Source organism: Anopheles darlingi, chromosome 2, assembly GCF_943734745.1.
Source record: "Anopheles darlingi chromosome 2, idAnoDarlMG_H_01, whole genome shotgun sequence".
Lineage (NCBI taxonomy): Eukaryota > Metazoa > Arthropoda > Insecta > Diptera > Culicidae > Anopheles > Anopheles darlingi.
The window spans coordinates 72,523,557-72,543,556 of NC_064874.1; the positions used below are offsets into that span (position 1 = coordinate 72,523,557).

General features: G+C 49.4%; 1 protein-coding gene across 6 annotated transcripts in view; it reads right to left on the bottom strand.

Annotated features, from left to right (window-relative positions):
* LOC125960153 (PRL-1 phosphatase) overlaps positions 1 to 17,115 on the bottom strand; it is a 23,709-nt gene extending 6,594 nt beyond the window's left edge. The window contains exon 1 of one of the 6 annotated variants that reach the window (XM_049693368.1): positions 16,224 to 17,115. The gene's annotated coding sequence lies outside the window, so the exon portion shown is untranslated. Of the gene's footprint in view, positions 1 to 75; positions 286 to 3,955; positions 4,062 to 4,088; positions 5,440 to 16,223 lie in introns of those variants that run through there. The other 5 variants (XM_049693372.1, XM_049693367.1, XM_049693373.1 and 2 more) reach the window with 5 other exon arrangements.
* Positions 17,116 to 20,000: the final 2,885 nt, after the last annotated feature.

The window sequence follows — 20,000 nt, forward strand, 5'->3', positions numbered from 1 at the left end:
TTATAAGGGGGAAACCCGTCCCGGGGTAACGGGTGTGTTGTAGAAGTACTACTACCCCACCCGATTATCGGTTACCGATTATCGATTGCCCCATCAAATTGCATTTGATGTAAGGCTGGCTTGTTGGCCCCATTTCCCGATGCCGAAGGCAGTAATCGGTTGGCGCAATCGACCGTGAAAATCGTTCTTTCCTGCTTTTCGCTGGAGTCTTTCCTTATCGGCTGCGGCAAGGTTGCAACCGCGGGAGAAGGTACAACCTGTGTCACGCGCCCGGTGGCCCACGGACCAGGACACACACTTACACACATACATCTCATCAGTGTCAACCGCAGGTGGATTGTTGGTGGCTAACGGCAATATGTTTCCGCCGCAGCTTGTAAGTGCATCATGATGATGCGCCTTCGTCGTCGTCGTTGTCGTCGTTTCGAATACCTTCATTCCGTGGCTCGGTGCGGACCCGTGTACCAGAGCGGCTTCCTATCTTATCGCTCGAACGATTTGCACTTGGCGCCAACAAACACACACACACACACACACACACACACACGTAGGGCGCGGTGGATTGTTGCGCAAAACGAGTCGCGAGTGTTGTACCGCGTGAGTACCAGCACCACCCCCGTCGTCCACCGTTTACGTCAGAACAAAATACACCCCCACCGCTTCGAAGGGGACACTTGGACACGCCGGTGGATCGAACGCTCCTCGTACCATACTGTGTGTGTGTTGTACGGGGATGGTGATGGAATGGGACATTTCATTTTAGCAAACAATCAACCCTCCTCCGTCCCCTCCTCTCTGCTCGAAGGAGCCACCACCAATCCTCCCCGTTCCGTTGGCATTGTGTTTTTAATTATCGTTACAACGATACGGTGCGGTGCGGTGCGCTGGTTCCATTGCGAGCGAACGGAAGAACGCAAATACGCTGAACAGCATGCAACCGGTATGTTCTCGTAAGTTCTGCCACCCTCCCGCTCCCGCTGCTAATCGGTCAGTCATGTCCGATCTCGCAGAATCGTGACGAAGATTGGAGGAATGGTGGCCGGCTGTGCTGGTGCTGGTGTAATTGACATGCACTTGGGCCGCTGCTTGCCGAGCCGAGAGCTTGCTTGCTTGTTGACCAATCGTCATCATCAGTAAAACTGATTACGAAGGAATTTACCAATCACCCGATTCGCTCTATCTATTTAAAATAAAGTGAAAAAGAGCAGCCTCTAACGAGATAAACCCGATCCAATTATAACTGGACTGGATGCACTCTATGTCTCTGTGTTCTTCCCCACCTCCGTCGTCGATCAAAACGGTTCCGCATCCGTAGATTGGCATGTTGCAGGCCACGGCCAAACGCAAGGACGGACGACTGTTGCTCACCGGAAATCACTTCCTCGCGCCTCGAACCCCCTCCTCCCCCGGGGAGATACATGGAAGAAACACAAAAAAGCTCGAAGAACTCGAAGCACGAAGCTTTTAGATGAGCAATGGTAACGAAGTGGCGGGTGGCAAGGTGGTTTATAATTTAATTACTACGGCTCTGTGATGGCGTAAACATCAGAGTTCGCTCCAGAGGAGTTAGTTGTCGTCTCCCCGCGAATGTTGACGAAGCATTTTATACACCCCCCTCCGACCCCCGACCCCGACAGCGAACCGGGAGTAGTGCATCTTTGCTGCTTTAATGCGTCAATCGCAACACTACGGGGCTTGAATTACATCAGGCAACGCGGCCGGTCAACGTTTATGACGCAAATGATGAATCATACAGGGTCCTCGGAGGCATTGTGGAGCGGCGGCGGCAGTCCGTGATAACGGCAGCTAATGGCCAGTGATTCTACAAACTGTTTACGAGTTCTTGCCAGCAAGAATGTTGGCATTTAAGGAGGGAGTAATATTAATTTAAACTGTTGAAGAGTATTCGATGGTGATGGTGAAGAAACATCCAAGAATGCCATAAAAAATGATTCTCCAGGAAGAATCGCATTTTTTATATTCCTTTTTCCAAAAACTATTAAAATATAAATGAGATTTTGCGATGAATTTAATATTTATATTTATGAGAATGAAAAAAAAAAACCAAAAAAACCGAAAGAACGTAACTTTGGAGAAAATCCTTTTCAAAATTAAGCTCGGTGCGCTGAATCATGTACGACAACATTGATGCAGTTGCTAAAAACTGCTTTATTATTGTTGTCCGGTTGGTAAGATTCTTTTAATGAATTTTAGCGCATTCTAGAAATGTTTTGTGAGCGCAAAAGGATTATGCTCATATACAGAAAAGGACAAAATAATGTCCTTTAGGTGTTTGTAAACTTATGAGGCATCAGAGTAACCGTTTTCTAGAGGATCGTTAGAGATCACTCCGAGCGGCCATCATTAGCGCGGGTCAACCTGTGGCCCCGTTACTGACCTAAACAGAAAGCGAGAAACATGAAAAATATCAAACTGCGCGGCCCCATATCACGTCGGATACGTTGTCCGCCAGCAATGACGACGATAGGCCCCGGTCAAATGGAAACTCGCTGTCGGACGGAGTAAATTTAGCTCGCAGCTGTGTCCCCGCCTGCACGAAATCGAGAGCGCAAGAACCGGCCCTGGTTTTCGCGCCCCAGTAAGCAACACTATACGAAAGAGAGCTAGATGCGAACGGTCTGGGTTTGGGTTTGGGTTTGGGTTTGGGTTTGGGTCCGGGTCCGGTCTGGGGTGGTCCGAACCGGTGCCGGTGACGGTGTGTGTTGTTTTCCAACTGACCTCACTCCGATGCCCGGTGTCAACGTACCGGGCGTGGTCGTGGTCTTGTGGTTTTCTGTAGCGGAGACTGCGATGCGAAAATGGATAATCGCACTGGTGAGTCGCTCGTGACCCCACCGTTTCCATTTTACCGCCAATCCGGGGTGCCCGTCCGCAAAAACAACGGATACACACACAACGACGGCACACACGGTACACGGTCGGTGTGCGATCGATCCTGTAGACACAGCTGGGTCACCTTTGCGAAGATCGACGATCGACGTCGCGTTACTGCGCGTTTCCCATTTATTTTTGCGTTTTTTTCCCCCTTTTTTTCTCTCTTCGCAATTTTGTGTCGAGTGTTCTTTTGCCGCACCCCGGATCGTTTGAAACGCGATACGCCAACGCCACGGCCAACAGTTGGCACACCATACACCATAAACGCTTCGCGTCCCGCGTCCGTTTTGCTGCGACCCCGCGGCGCTTTCTTGTCAAAACCCGTCGAGTGACATCTGTTGTGCATCGGATGTCTTGTGCATTGCTCCGTCTCTCTCTCGGTTGGCCATCATATGATGCATCTGATAATTTTGAGGACATGAAAATAGATTGCGCCTCCAATGGCGCCGCTACACACTCAGCAGTCCGCCCCTCCGACGCACAGTTACTGTTAAACGCTGGTCGCAATATTATCTACCAAAAGGGGGACAAAATGATAAGAAGGTTGGGTGAGAACGCTACCCCGCCTCCCCGCCTTCTGTCCCCCTTTGCACCATCAGCAGCAGGAATGTCATCCGCAGTTCTTTTTGGGTATATGATAAGATAATAATTGCGGGAAGGTAATTTTCATTACGACCGTTCGCTGGTTACCGCGCCCGTAATATCTCTGGACGGTACCGTTGCGTCGCTGCGCCAAAAAATCCGAGCCACTTCAACTTCACTGCACTGGCATGAACAGGGCGCCAGCGCCAGACCGAGACCCAACAGTATTTACTGGACTGGAAAGGTGTTTCGCCATCACAGGCGACGATGCAGATAGGATATCGTTAAGCTCTCGAGCTGCGCACACGCCAGCCACAGGAGGAGCACACCAACCAATTAGCAACAATGTTCACCATTCATAGAGAAGCGATGTTACTGTTATCTGCGCCGCGTTGCGCTGCGCGTGCGATGATGATTATGGCCCCGCTTCGGTATATGCTTGAAACATTTCTCTTCATTGCCCCGGGCACAAACTTACAGAAACACTGCCGTGTAGGGGACAAGTGTCCTGTGTTCACTCGAAGTGGATCCTAAAAACAACACCTTCCACCAGCAGCACAACACACCAAACACGACAAAGCAAGTAGGATGGCCAAGAGAGACCTATTTACCGGGCTGTCTATTTTTTTTTGTTGTCCTCAATTTGCGAGGATCTGTACTGAGAGCTCCAGTGGGACGTTGTCAGGCTATCGTTTCATGTAACGCTCTCCTTGAAGAATGTCTGTCCGATCGTCTTCTGCCGCACACTGATTGCGCTGCTGCTATCTTGCCAAATCTTGACCGACCAGGGTGGCGGTGGTGATGGTGGCACTCGTAGTCTCAGTCTAGTTCTCCCGGGAGCGGGACGAAAGAGTTTACTATGGTCCTTCTGTTGGTTCTGCTTCTGCTGCTGCTTCTGCTGCTGCTGTTCTGATGCTGCGGCTTTGGGACAATGCCCCCGCCGACTGTCAATCATGTAAGAGGAAAGGATGCGTGCGTAATGATCGTCACAGCCACAGCCACACACGACCGAACACCACTACGGGAACGCCGTAGTTTCTGTTCGAGCAGCAGCTGTTTCTCGCTGCCCTTCGTTGTTTTGTGCGCGGTCTCTGGCGCACTGGCGGCGGTCGCTTCTTTCGGCTGCTAGCCTGCCTACCTGCCGTTGTGATGAAAGTTCTCGAACCGAGAAATGATACGGTAACAGCGTGCACCCACCACCACCAATCAGCACCAGTTAACGCGTCAATTCTGCCTATTTTGCTGCCGACGCTACGCTTTCGCTACGCCTGTTGGCCTTGGAGTGCCGTCACACACTTGATCAAAAGCTTGATGATCACCACTTGATCATCACACTGCATCGCATCACACTAGAGTGTAGTGCAGTAGTAGTAGGTAGTAGGTAGTGAGAGTCAGAGCCACTAATCATCGGAAACTACACCTCGGTACACAAACACACCGCGATCGGTGGCTAATCCTCCAGGCTTCAGGCACTTCCGGGTACGCGGCATGCATCAACCAGACCCGCGCGATTGCTCCCTAACGTGCGATTGCGATACCACGGTGAATATGTGTCCACACCGACGAGCATACCGAACGCGTCCGTATCACAACCGATGCCACAGGCGCGCTACGTGTTAATGAATCGTTTGGTTCGTTGGCGGCATCAGCGACTGATGCTCGGGGTTTGTACATTCTTCAACAGGCCGACCGTTGGCCGACATCACCGTCATCATCACCCCCGTCATCATCATCATCATCGTGGTTGTTGCTGTTGTCGTCGTAGTATATTCGTCGCCAACGCCTTCGCCTTCGTCGTCAACCCGTGGGGTGGTCCCGTGTGTGCATGGGTATCCGTGTGATGCGCACTACTCCTGGGGTTCTCGCGCTCGCGGATCTCGCTCTTGGTTTACTCTCTCTCTCTCTCTTCTACTGTCGCTAAAACAATAACAAAAAAAGGATGAGACAATATGTGGGAGATCTACTACCCTCAGCTCTCCCTGGGACCGCGCGTGATCATTGCGCGCGCGTTCCGGAGCGCGATCGTCACAACACAGCAACCGTTCAAGCGATCGCGTGTGTTTGTGCTTCGGTTCGGGGTTCTAGAACTCGTGGCGTGTGTTCTGGTGGTGCGGTGCTGCGCCACTGGCCACTACTATGGCCCGGATTTACGAGCGAATTATGAATAATGCATGATCGCAAGGGTGGTGTGTCGTCGTCGTCGGCAGCTCACAACCGCGCCGATAGCGACACGCAACGGACGTGACCGTACCAGCTGACGACGCGCGGCGGACGCGCTTCACTCGACGATGTAGTCGTGTGAGCGAACAGTCCAGCGTTCGACGCATGATGGAACGTTGCCGTCACCGGACAACAGTCCGGACGCTCAGTCGTCAGTGTCTCTCTGCGCGGAGAAGACGCAACCGTCAAACCGATGCCGACTCACTCCGTACCGCCGTTCAGCTCAGCGCGAAGAGTGTTCTCGAACGATCGGCGAATCGATCCTATCGACGGGGCCGCCCTCTCCCCCCATCCCCCCTTTCCTCTGTTGATTGACATACGTTGTGTGTACTACTACTGCGCCGTAGCATATGGAGGTTGCTTTAAAGGTTATCTCTTTCGTCCGGTGCTTTCGTCCGCCGTCGATGGTTGCGAAAATAGGTATTTTGCGCCTCCCGTCCCGTCCGGTCACTTTGAACCACCACCTCGCAGCACCCTCGCCCCTCCCACCATCATCGCGCGCGAGAGTTCAAGGTCGAGAGTCAAATGTCTCACACCAAACACAGACCACCGTTCGGTAGTGGCTTTTGCGGATGAGCGACACGCGACTGCTGGGTACTGCTGGGTACTGAATACACACGACCCGGACACAGCACCAGCAGAAGACACATTGGCAAACATCCTCTCAACCAATGGTGGTGGTGGAAGAGGTGTCAATCAATGGATGCTCAATATGATAATAGGTGAATCACAAGACACAAAGCGGCTGCTGTACACAGTCACTGTGGTGCTTTCGAAAAGAGGTTTCTCCTGTTCAAGTCTAGCAAAAGGGGTTGGGGAACCTGGGGATGCTATCTTGCTTTCGGGTAAACACAAGTGAATCCATTTATCGCCTGACTATGCGCCAGAGGGATGTATGTATTGTACGTGCACTTTGTCGCGTTAACACATCCAATAGTACCATCTAGTACCTTGGCTTGCCGGAGTGTTTTATGGCGTCAGCTCACACCGCGCTGTTAGTCACCATACCAATAAAGGCAGATGAACCTACCGATGAGTCATTGGGCGGCAGTGGGATTCGCCTCGCCAGCATTCCACCAAAAAAGGCAAAAAAAAAAAAGATAGAAACAAGGCTTCTCTAAGGTGGGTAGAATGGCCAGTCCAAATGGGGTTTGGAATTTTAACATATCCATAACCGTCCTGCAACAAGCGTGCGTTTCTGCTTAACAAAACTGCTAAATACATATTCTTGATTTCGTTATTTCCTTATGTATATTTGGTTAAATCCACATGACTCATTTCTCAAAAATAAAAAATCTAAAAAGTGCTTTTGTATATTTTTTTAATCGTTTGCCGAAAGGAAGAGTAAAGAGGAATCTGAAAAACGTAGCAAAGAGAGGAGTAGTGGAATTGGAAGATGCTATTCGCCATTATGAAGGCAACGCAAATCACATGGAAATCCCAGAATTGATGACAAACGTGCCAAGAATGTTGTCTCAATGTCTCAAACTCAAAAAAATCCTTTCCTACGTTGAAAGCAATTCAAAAACAAATCAATTGAGTTTCCCATAAACCGAAACCGAGGAACGAGCGAGATGTTTGTTAGACGTCGTGTGTGTGGGTATTTTGACTCAAAGATTATGCTACGAATCCGGTAATCATGACATCGTTATCAAACTATGGGTTTTTTTTTGTGTAACCAAGCAACCCAATTGCTGATATTGAGTCGAGTCAAGTACTGCGCGGCAAAATGACCGCAAATACCAAAGCGTAAACATGACATAGCAATTTTGTTGCATTACGTGACAGTCATCTCGGGAACGGTGGGTGGGTAAACCCGATGACACCCTTCCAGGAACGGATAAAATGAGACATTCTACCGGGCCGGTGTAGGCAGTGTGAAAATGTTCTTCCTTTGAATAAAAACAGCCCTATTTCGATCGATGACACACGACTAGGCTCACTAGATCATTTCTTAGGATGAACAGAACAGTCAAAAAGCTGTCGTTAATAAAAAAAATAGATTTTTTCCAAAAGGAAATGTTAACATTAGGGCAATTTCTTACTTAGTTTACGAACCATGAACTGATGGCTCAAGCACCGGTAAACAGCGAAACCACCGCCAGTCGTTTTTTAACGCTGCATCTACTGTTTATACCTTCGGGGAATGCATTTCAGTTGATGCCATCACCTTAACCTTGACATGGTGTAATGTTCGGGGAATACAGAAATGTCCCTTCTTCCTTCCTCCTCGAACACTAATGGCACCAAAAAGGGGGGCTCTCTGTCGGTGCAATGGATGTTTTGGCTCGTAAAAGCTCGTATATCAACCGTGGGCACCGCAACCGCAGCGGTACACGCGCGCTGCAAAAGCAAGATGCAGTCCGCGAGCGAGCCGCCGCTCTAAACCTTCTGCTGACCTCTCCGAGCTAGCGAAAGGTCGCAACACGAGCAGAACATTTCGCATGGCACCGGGACAAGTGCAAGTGGTGTTTGTCGGTCACCAGCTGCCAATCATTCCCCCGAACGCCCGAAACCGAACACATTCGACTGACCGGAACTACGGGTTGGAGGGGCCATTTGGCTAATGTGCCCCTCAGATGAGGTGGTTGTATAATTACGCCCAACCCCCCACGATGCCTGACACGTTCTCCTCAAAACCCAAAATTATTATCCTCCCGATGATTGATGGATTGAGCAACACGGAAAACACCGAAAACGAATGCCATCTTTCGCCGAAATTCGAACAGAACAAAACCAAATCTGTCCATCAGAAGTGAGATGCAACGCAAGAGCCGCAAGCGCACGCGCGCCCACGTCAAGTGTTTAGAGAGCTGCTATCTACTGCTGCTGCTGCTGCTGCTGCGCCATACATATTTATGAAACGAATTAGCGTGAACAAGCGGCAAGGCTGTGAACCACCATGACCGCAGCAGGTTCGCGCAGGTTGCAGCCGCAGTAATAGTCACGACAGTTGCATTATACCGGACGAACCTGAGGGCGCAGCAATGCGACATTGAACTTGTCTCGCGCCTCGTGCTAACACCTCAACACCCCTTAACCGACGATAATGGCGATGTTGATGTACTACTACCTCCTGCACTGCACCACCTTCGGGACGAACGGACAGGTGATGGGGATTGATTACGGAATTAGAAACACGGAGGTAATCTGACACGTTCCCCCGGTCTCGGTCAGAGCACTCGAGAGAGCAAAAGTGTGACCAGTGTTGGTTGCTGTTGTCTGAAAATAAATCTCAAACTTCCGTCCACCCGAACCATGGTGGTGTGCAGCATGGGGCATGAGGGGCAGGTCGTCTGGCACACGAGAGAGCAACAACGCGTGCCACGCGCCACACCACGAGGCCGAGGACATTCCAGCATTGCATTACAATCGTCCCCCGGGGGTCACGTTTGCATCTAGTCCGGTACGTGACGTTGATGAAGGCACAAGAAAGTGATCTACTGAACGGAAAGTGCAGCCTCTTATCAATTTGGCCCACATGCTGTTGGTAAAAGCTTGCGTGGAGTGGAATGCACTTACACACCCCGTAAAAAAGGGCCTTTAAAGGTACCTCCGGAACCAATGAACCAATTACAGGGCACGTGCAGAACGAAAGTTCGTCGTCGTCGTCGTCGTCTCCGGTCGTTAGCACACTCTATTCTCGCATTCGAGGGAGGAAACAAGTATCACAGAACGCAATTCGCGCTTACGGTCGTGAGTCGTTACATGCAAATGAAGTCACGCTGACCGGACCGTGCGCGTGACATGTGAATGCCGCTCCTGCTGCTGCTGCTCCTACTAAACATGCCAGAGCGACATCGATCCCATCGAGCAGATGCCAGAGGATGATCTGGAACTGTCCACATACCACCAAACCGACCGTGTGCTTCATCATAAACAACGCAACGTGATCATTAGGTTAGACCACCTAGAATCCGTTTCGTGCGCATTCAACCGTCTTCGTCCTCCTCGTCAACACACGCGGGGAGATGTGATATTTCGCGGTTTTCGCGCTATTTCTTACAGTGTTTTTGCTGCTAAATTTGCATTGGATTGTTGTTGTTGCCTGCTGTTTGCTGGTTTGTGTTCTGGTCCTGCTGGCGCTGCTAGCGACCGTAATGAGACAATTCGTTTGTTTGCTGTTCATCGCATCGGACCACCACAGCACCGGGAGTGTCAAGGGCAATTTCCTTTGCCGCGCGCTGGTGCCTTCTGTTTGACATGTTGCTACGAGCGGATTCGTCAAACTAACCACTTCACTGCCGCATGCGTTATTTCCGAGCAAGAGAAAGGCCCTCGCGCATGTGACGGAAGATGTACAACAATATTGCGGGAATTAAAAATTAGGTTACTCAATGCTGCTCGCGACGCTTGTAGCAGCAGCAGCAGCAGAGCAACGAGCAGCGTTCTAAAATTACCTTTTTGGCGACCCAAATTTGACCGGTTCACTCCCTGGCCCCGCGGTCCACCCCTTAGCCGCATTTGACGCGCAATGTTATCTTATGCGGGAATAAATAAATATACCGTACACTGGCGCTCTGGTAGATTGGTAGCCACCAGCGACAATGAAGCTTCTGCTTCGTAGAAACGGTACCGAAAGTTTGTCCCCTCCAAAACAAAAAAAAGGCAGGAAGTAGAAACAATTTATGTGAAACAATGAACAAACACTTGACCGTTGGCAAGTTGATATTACACAACCCCGTTTAGGCCCTTCCTAGCCGCTTATTCCTTCCTTGCTAGGTCTAGGGCACCCGACCGCCGCCGCCGCCTGCAATGGGCAATTTGGAACAACAATTAATTTGTTTGTTGATCCGTTGCACGGTGGCTTCTTCGCAATCGCGGGCAATTTATCATGAAAATTCCACTCCACCACAGCAGAGAGTCAGGTCCACGCCAATCCTTGGCCGCGGGCTAAACAAACAAGCCCCAGAGAGAGAGCCCCGTTACCCGTTACGTTAACAGACTATCAAATGTCACGCAAAATCCGAAAGACATATTTTCGTGTCACGCGCGCGCACCACCGTGCGCCACGAGCCAGCCAGCCTGCCAGCGGTTCCGAGGCCAGCAACGTGCCACGAGGCCACAAGGACTCTGACGACGACGACGACGCTGCCTCTAGCTTATCGTTCGTTGGTTTCGTCGTTGTTGTTATCGATTTTCTGGCGAAACCGTTGGGTATTTTTATCACTCAACATTGTCTCTGTCTAGTTTGTGCCTGTAACATATTTGACCTTTGGGCTGGAGTTGGGAGTTAAAAACCCAAGCGGCGCATTCGGCGTGGGCTGAGGACCGGGGCATGATGCGCCGTGCGCGGCTCTCTTTCTCCGGAGCAATCTATATAGATTGTGGGCCACCGTCACCACTAGCGCGGGCGGGGACTGCGGAAGAATCGTCATCACCCGTTGCGTGATGGGCTCAATTAGTATCCTCTGATGGATGGTTTCTCAGATGGTTGCACAGCAAGTGGCTTACCTTGAGCGAGACGATAACAGTCGACCAGTCTTTATCGGGGAAATAGAAAAAAAAACACAAGGGTTCGAGCCAACTTGCATTAAGAACCAATTGTCGGGGATAATACATCATTATCAATGTCATACCTTTATCATGCTTTCTCATCTACTGCCAGAGTATCGAAATGCTAATGTTTTTTTATTAATAACTAGGCGACGAAAAACAATTATTACCAGGATCCCGTAAAAGGCGAAGGAAGCAATTAAAATGATTTCGGACCCCTTTTAAGTATTTCTTAAGGGAATTGATTGATCTGGCATAAATTAATTTTGACGACATTTGATCAATTTCAAATGATCTTCGTACAAAGTATGAACAACGAAGCGATGTAGAAATGAAGCCCGTACAACGCTTTCGATCAGTTCAAACACATATATAATAAACCTTTACATACATAAGCTATTAAGCAGCCTGAACAAATGGTGTTTTTTTTTAGTTAATTAGGTAAAATTTATAAACCTTCCTTAAGGGATAGCATATTAAGCCATAAATGTACATTAAGGAATAGCATATTAAGTGACGTTTTAAAGCAGAAATATCTCTCTCAGGAGGGCACAGATAGAAAATCCATATTTTACGGTGCTTATCGTAACTCGCTGACGGAGCATTTTCGACAACAAAAATCAATATTTTTTTATTAGATAATGAGCTTTGCCAGGCATTCGTGGAAGAGGTTCATTCGAAACGTCAATTTTTCTATTTTTGGGAACAAGTTATGTTTGGACGTTGTGCTTGGATTCGTTCTGCACGAGATAACGAGTCTTTCAACTGTAGGTCTTTCAATAAACCAATACTCGTGCTAAGATAAATCGAATTAAATCTTTCTCATGTTAAATTACACATGCCATTATTACAATTACATGCATTTGTGCATCATAACATTCCTACGAGAATATGAGCAAAACTGTGATAAAAATGGTAGATACTCTCAGTAGATGTACTCATACTCTTTGCAAGAAATAACAGAAAAGGGCATTACTGCTTCGTCAAACCAGCGGGCACCATCATATCCAGTTGCAACCGCAAACATTACCCTCCGTGCGATCAACTGTCTGTTTACATTCTCCGGTCAATTCGTCTCGTCTCGCTTTTTTTTGCGCAAGATGCCCCCAGCACCAACAAAGAGACACCCGGGAACGGTACAATGACCCATGGTTGCATCAGCCGACTGATGCAGTTCCTTTTGCTATAACATGGCCCGGAACCAGAACCCAAAACAAAGGCGAACTGCAAATTCGCAACCCTACCATGAGAGGAGTTGCATTTCTCACGATCACGAGAAGCCCGCCCAGCTACGGTGGTGCAACGATGCAACGGAGCGACGCATTCAGCATTCAGCGAAGCGAACCCATCTAGAGCCCTTCTCGGGTCCGCCTGGTCCAGGAAGCAACGGACTGCGTACCGCGTGCAGCAGCGAATGCTGAACAGACAGAGGGAGTGAGAGTGAGTGAGAGAGAGCGAGAGAGAGAGAGAGAGAGAGAGAGAGAGAGAGACGGAGCGTACGTTACCCTTTTGGCGAGCACTGACCCCGCGCGATCCGCGAAGGTGTGTCAAGCGGAATATCATGCTTTCTTCCAACAACCGGCATGTTCTGGAAGACTCAGGGTGATGGTAAAAAATTAAAAAACGATGGATTCAACACATTGGAACAATGACAATGAACAGAAATGCAAAAGATCATGATTGACCACGGAACGAACTTCATTCATAAACCCCAGCATCACGCAATCAGGTCATCCTTCAGGTGGAACCAGGCACCTCCTCAAGTGAGGGTCAATGACTTATGCTACAGGTTTGCAGACGACAGGGCCTCTGCATTCTGCATCGCTCTCTTTGGCACCATTTAACTTGCGCTTTTGCTGTTTTTGAATCCTACGTTCGTTCCGTTCATTCCGGTACGATCATGCCAGAATAATGCTTGGTTCGCGATCGTCATCGTGGCGTTCTCGGTGGAACCACAACGTTGCAATTGATACCTGCTGCACCAACGACGAAAGGGCGGGCAGCATTTCGGGTGCATCGCGTTTCGGTTGATCTTCTCGAACGAACGGAACGATGCGCCGTGCGAACGCACGAAACGGCCACCGCCAGACCAACCGAAAGCGCTTGTAACCAAACACCAGCATATCCTGTGGGTTGGTGGAAGGGAGGGCAATGACCTGATCAAGGTTATTCAACCCCTTCCTTTCCTCTTCCTCTCGCTCGGCGTCTAACATTCCGAGCGCGCGCGTTCGTTCTTTTTGCGCTCAAGTGGTTGTTGGTTTGAAGCTAAAAGAACGACGGCCTTTCCTTTATGCTGATGTTGCCGCCCAGGCCCCCTGCCCCCGGTCCCAAGTGTCTCAGTCTGTGTGGTTAGCGTGCGCACAATTTAAGGCGACCGGAAGGAGGCGACCAGCCGGGGGTTGTGTCTGCCTGCCGCCCCTGTTGCGCTAGTGAATTGCTTTGTATTCTGCGAACAGAATGAGTCAATCCCATTTAAGACCACCGAAGAGGGGGACGGACGTATTGTCCAGCTCGAAATTCAAATTTCAACCATATAAAAATTGTCATTTTATTTTTCCTGTTCTTATTCGTTTGCGCTTAGCCCCTGTTTTTAGTACGTCATGATGACGAGCTTTTGTATAAATTAGAGACCGCAAAAAGACGAAACGGCCAAAGCTGGCCAATAAGTTAGGAACGTTGAGCGACTAAAAACCGCTCAAGATCTAAAGAGACGGACTCGGACACAGGTTTACGGCCTTCTACAGTGCCTGATAGTGCGCAAGAGAAGACCAAATAATTTTGTAAATATTATGATAGATTTTATAAAAAATTAAACCAAATAAATTACAAATTGGGCGCAATAAAAACAAAGTTAAATCCTCGACCAGTCCGCAGCAACCGATAGGTTGAGCGGTCCCCGTTTTCCGTAACGCACTGTTCCACAGGCCTGCTGCTGGGGTGGCTGTGCGATGAAGCAAAAATGATTTGCAGCTGGTACAAGCAGAGCGACCGAAATTTGGAAAAAAGGGGGTAACGCGACGCGAAACACGATCGTCGTCCGCACACAGGAGGCGAGGTGTGGCTATGCTGTGGTGCGCCGACTGGCTGCAAGGGGAAAGACCGTCTAGACGAATAAAAAATGCTGTAATTTCAGCAAAAAGGGATACGAGAGGGCTCGACACTCCAGGCTCGGCCAACGCAAGCGAAATTCGAAATGAAATAAACGGTGAAGAGCCGGAGAATGACAGAGCCGAGAAAGCGCGAGAATCCCAGGCCCCCAAGTAGGCCTGTGCGATTGTGTCTGGTGATATCGACTAACCAGTGGAATCAGACACCGAGAAGTATATCATGTGCGGTCAGGTCAGACGTGGACTGTTCCATTTTTGTTTAGGTTTTAGGTGTTCAGATTACTAAAGGACCGATCAGCTCTTAACAGCTGACGGAGGGAATTAACAGACGCGGTGGCGGCGGCGGCGGCAGTGACACGGATATACTCCTCCCCCAACCGCTCGGAATGAGGGCGCCAGAGATTGTACACTTTTGCGAGCAGGTTGTGTTATGACTTGTGCAAAACTGCCGTTATTTATGGGAAACAGATTTCCTTGGGCAAATCGTTCTCCTCTGCTCTCTCTCTCTCACTTACTCTCTCTATCGCTGCTCGGAATGTTTATCGAAGGTAAACAACGGCGGCACCCAAAGACCCCGATCTGATGGAATGTTATTACAACTCGGTGTAGTATCCAAAGTTCTGACCGAACAATACTAGTTGCAAGCGCGCTCACAACACACGTTTGGCCTGGTTGGCGACGTTTGGCGAGTTGTGCAAACAGGTTCCACACTACTTTAGTTTTAGTTTTATTGCTTCATCCAGCCAGAGAACTCCACAACCCATATGGTGGACCAGGCAAGCGCCCCCCCATTCCGCGCGATTCACCCGCGGCAACAAACCGGAACGCCGTACACGCCGTACGTTCTGCCGCGAGCCAACGAGGAAGTATAATGGGGCCGTCGTTCCGTTGGTCCGTTCTAGGGCAACCACCATCGCACCATCGTATGTGGCCCGCGGTGGAGCGATGTTCCTCATTCCAATCATTCATAGAGAACGTTTTTACCAGACCGTGCTATAAGCCAGATAGACAGGCCGGGCAGACTAGCAAGCGAGCGAGTTCCATTCCGGTTCTTTGTTCGTTCCGGATCGTTCCAAACGGACCACGTCGCGATACCTTACTGCACTGGAGTATCATCATCATGCTAGCCGCAAATTCACTTATGATACTCTCGCGCGCGCGTTTGTATGATAGTAGTCTCTACTGACACCTACTCCCGTGTGGCTTGCGTGTAAAGTTCATTGCCTTGGGTGATCTAAATTTAACGGATCGAGAAAATGGGTTACCCGGATGGCCACGGAGATCCCACAAGCACAGGAGCTCGATATACCATCGATCGATAGCAGGAAGGACATCTCACACGCCCCTTTGGCCATCGGATAAAGTGTCAATTTTAATGTTAACTGTAGCCCTGAACCCAAACCAACCGCGTCCAGCTTGGTCTGGCACTCCAGACAGCATTCAGACACACCCACAAATACATTATGAATTGACTTTGAACCAGAACGGGAGAAGCGCTGGCTGAGGGTGGGGGACCACCGGTAAACCGCATTTCAAGCAGGGAGCAAAAAAAAAAGCGAAGCTAAAGCAATGTTCACAGAACGCATAACCAGATAGTGCCAGAACAACAGCCGCAAGAATGCTGGCGTGGCGCCATATTAACACTATCAATGGCTTCACTGATACCAAGAAAAAAAGGGGCAAAATGAAGACTTATTAACAAAAAAAACCCCGAAAAAAGGGCGCCATATTAAGGCCTGGTGCGCCTCCTGGCGCTTGGCTTACTTTTGCTGGTTGGTTAAACGCGAATTAAATTACTCCAACCCTACGCTACTAGACCGTAAATATTATCGTTGGCAATTAAGGGTCCAATATCGTGGCCCTGATTTATGTGATGCAACCGTCTAATAAATGTGGTAAACAATTTGGAAACCCGACACTTACCACTAAAGCCATACACATTGAATTAGCGATTACAACGGGATGGAACCGTGCGGGTTTTCGTCGAAAAAGACACACCACCGTCCCGCGTCCGCGTCCTCCTACACCGAGGCTTTCCGTTTAGTGACCCTTTGGGGGAAGGGTGCCAGTTGTGGCCTGCTGATGACCACCGGGGTTCGGGACCGGGGGGGCGCCGCCGTTGACGACGACTGTATTTCGCAATATTTTGTGCTCCACACTTTCACCAGACACTGCGCACTGCACCGCACGACACAACGAGGCCCACTTCCGCTGGCTTCCCCTGTGGGGAGACGACGATGGAGAGATGCTTTCTCGTGATGCACACACACACCGGAGAACAAAGGACGGAGCCGCGGCGCACGGGATGAAAACGCTGCTGCTGGTGGTAAAAAGGATCGTCGGCCGCAGTTGCACCAGTGGAACTTGATTTCACTCTTCCAGCTGCCGCGGAGGAGACGATGAGTTGACAAAGTAGACCGTACGCACGCACAAACACGGACGCACGGACGCACGCACGGAACGATTCGCTTTTTGGGGCAGGGTGGCACTTACTAAGCTTCTTCTTCCACGAGGGGGGCACACACAATTCGACGACGGTGCACACGAATTGCGGGACACGGATTAAGACGGTGCCTGGTCGTCACAGATTTTTACCGAACGGGGCGCTGCTGCACGGAAAGGATTTTGCTCGGTCGCGGATGATTCGTCGTCGTCGTCGTCGTCGTCGCGCGAGAGGGATTTCCACGGGTGGTGGCCGAATTCGAGGCGGATTTCTTTCCGGACGTAGAAGACTGCCACAGGTTAACACCACACGATTTAGAGAACGGAAAAGATTTTCCCTTTTCGGATCAAGCACCCCTCACTGAAATCGACGGCGGACGTGGTGGACACACGTTGCTACACGCACATACCCACACACGCACACTACGGTGAGAAACCACCCGACCACTCAGTATGGGAATAATGAATTTTTTCCGCACCGTGAGAAATGTGCTCACTATCCCAGTGTGCAATGAGTAGACCCCTCTACCTGCGACGCAGCGAGAGGAAGAAAGAAAGGGGGCTATAGGACAGAGCGAGACAACCACAGTCCACGTCTCCGAATCGCTCTAGTCTCCGTTCCTTGGGGCCCCTCCCAGCCGGCTAGAATCGAGTACGAATTCGAGCAGTCCCTGCATAACATACAAAAAATCCCTGCATAACCTAAGGTTCGATCCCTGCATAGCGAAATGGTCAATGCCACTTATGCAGGTAGCGCCGATCGTCACTCATTCTCGAGCAGTTCTGCGCCTGTATTAGTGTCATGCACGTCGTAGTGGTGTGCGTGTGATGGTACCCCCTAGGCTCATCTCTCCCCTACCCCCTTCTAGGTTCCTCTTACCCCTCCCCACGTCCTCCGTCCCCCGCACCCTTAACCCGTTTCGGATGCTCGCATTTAATAGTCCAAAAAGATTGAATTTCACTTTTAAAATCTTTATTTGCACTTTTAATAAAACACTTTCACACTTCAAAACACTAAACTTACTCAACTCCCCCAATCCTTCCTTCGTTGGTCGTGTAAGGCGGCAGAGCAGGACATGCGATTGCTCTTCCATGGCTCACAGCTCGCGACGCGGAGGTAGCTGAAAGTATACACAAAAAAGATATTAATCGCTTTTGTAACACATAAACCACTGTTGTCACTGTTCACAAGCACTTCTTACTCACCGCAAAACTATTCCGCTTCCCCGAAGATGCACGTACAGAAAACGTTTTCGTTACGTTTTCGGAAAACGTTTAACACGGCTCGATTCTATCACTGACTGATTTTTTAACCACAGCCTACTCAAGATCCAGTACGGTTTACGCTTCAAACTCGATCGCATACAGATGCATTCGCGTAGAGCACCGCGCGTATTTACACGGATGACTCTCGCGGAATCGGCGAAGAACGAGACAGGAAAAAAATCCGTCTTGAGCGAAAAGAGGGCAGCACTAATAAAAGCGCGAAGAGCGAGTAAGGAAAGGAAATTTGCCTCGAGCCAAAATAGGATAGCACTACGGTGCTCATCGACTTCCCCACCCGAGAGGGGAAGCTGCCCGCTGGGAAGGGAGGGATGAACCTAGGGGGTACCATCACACGCACACCACTACGACGTGCATGACACTAATACAGGCGCAGAACTGCTCGAGAATGAGTGACGATCGGCGCTTCCTGCATAAGGAGCATTTACCATTACCGCTATGCAGGGATCGAACCTTAGGTTATGCAGGGACTGCTCGAATTCGTACTCGATTCTAGCCGGCGGGGTAGAGCGAGACTACAGCGAGCCTACAGCATTTCTATAGTGAGAAGATCGTCTCACTGTTATCTGGGACTCATTGCACACTGGGCGGCTTCCTAAAGGCTTCCACGTTTGCTCACTATGGAATCGAAGAGGGTCGTTCGCTTTCTTCCTTCTCAGTATGGCGGTGAGCGAGCTCACTAATTTTTTTCATAGTGAGTGATAGAAAAACTCTTCTCATGGTCACATGGGTCGTAGAAAAATGCTCCCGAAAAATTATCGTTTTTTATTTCGTTCGTTGTATCGTTTATTTCGTTCGTTGTATCTTTATATCGTTTATCTAGTTATTCGTTGTATCGTTTATTTCGTTCGTTGTATCGTTTCTATTGTTTTTTGTTTCGACTGATCGTTTATTTGAATTTGCCGTTACTTTAACTCTTCAAAGAGTCGTCACTTTCTTCCTGTTATCATTTTTGTGCGTTCGTTTATTGAAACGACTTTCACCAGCTCAAAATCCGTCGTTAAAATCCAACTATCATTGGGTTTGTTGGAAAAAGTATAATTTTTCATGTAAAGAGTAACCCTTCCCTCGTGATTTTGAAAATAAGGATATGGGGAAGGGGCTTCAAATGTCCTTTTAATGATGTATTCTGCTATGGCAAGGACCGGATTCTCGGAACTGGTAAATGCGATCTCCTTCAACACAGTAAAACTGTCCTTGAACCTGTGCGTTGAGTTCTTCTCTGTGCTTCCATGAAGTCTTGCTTCATCTCCCAAATGCAAAGGCAAGTGTCGCGACAGTGGCAAAGCTGAATGGGCTATTATCAACCATGTTGCGAAACTACCCAGCAATCTTTCTGCAATACCTATGTAATTCCTGTACACCTCTCTGCGGCAGCTTCCTTACCGCTACAGCTTCAAAAAAAGCCGGTGCGTGTGCTCAAACCAGAGGCGCAAACTCAAACCAGATTCAGCAGGCTGCAAGATAAGCGAGACCGCGCATCCAGGATGGATGAGACAGATTTTAGTAAAAAAGAGCCCCAAATTCGGGATAAAGTCATACGGAGATCGACCTCCTCAAGTCTCCTCAGTTTAGGATTACTGGCAACCTTTCCTAGTAGAACGTTCCACGCTCAGTTATAATGCGAGACTTATCACGTTCCGAGCACTCGTAGGAACATAATCGCCTGCTGAATATACTATTTTGAGTCATCTATGAGGTAGTGCGCTTGGATGCACGCTATAGTCGATGTGCTTGACGATCGTCGACCGCTGCTAGTGGCACTGTGGACAACGTGTGAAAGCGTCCCGTGATCCACAGTGTGGTGAAGATCGTGCGCCAAAGGCGATCGTCTGCCTGAGGATGCATTTCTTTTCTTTTGATTAAACGCGTGGTCCCCGATGTGCATTGAAGAGCTTGAACTAAGTAAAACACACATGTGGAGACCTCCCAACCAATAGGTGTCATACGTGTAAGCTCCGCACATTTAGGAAG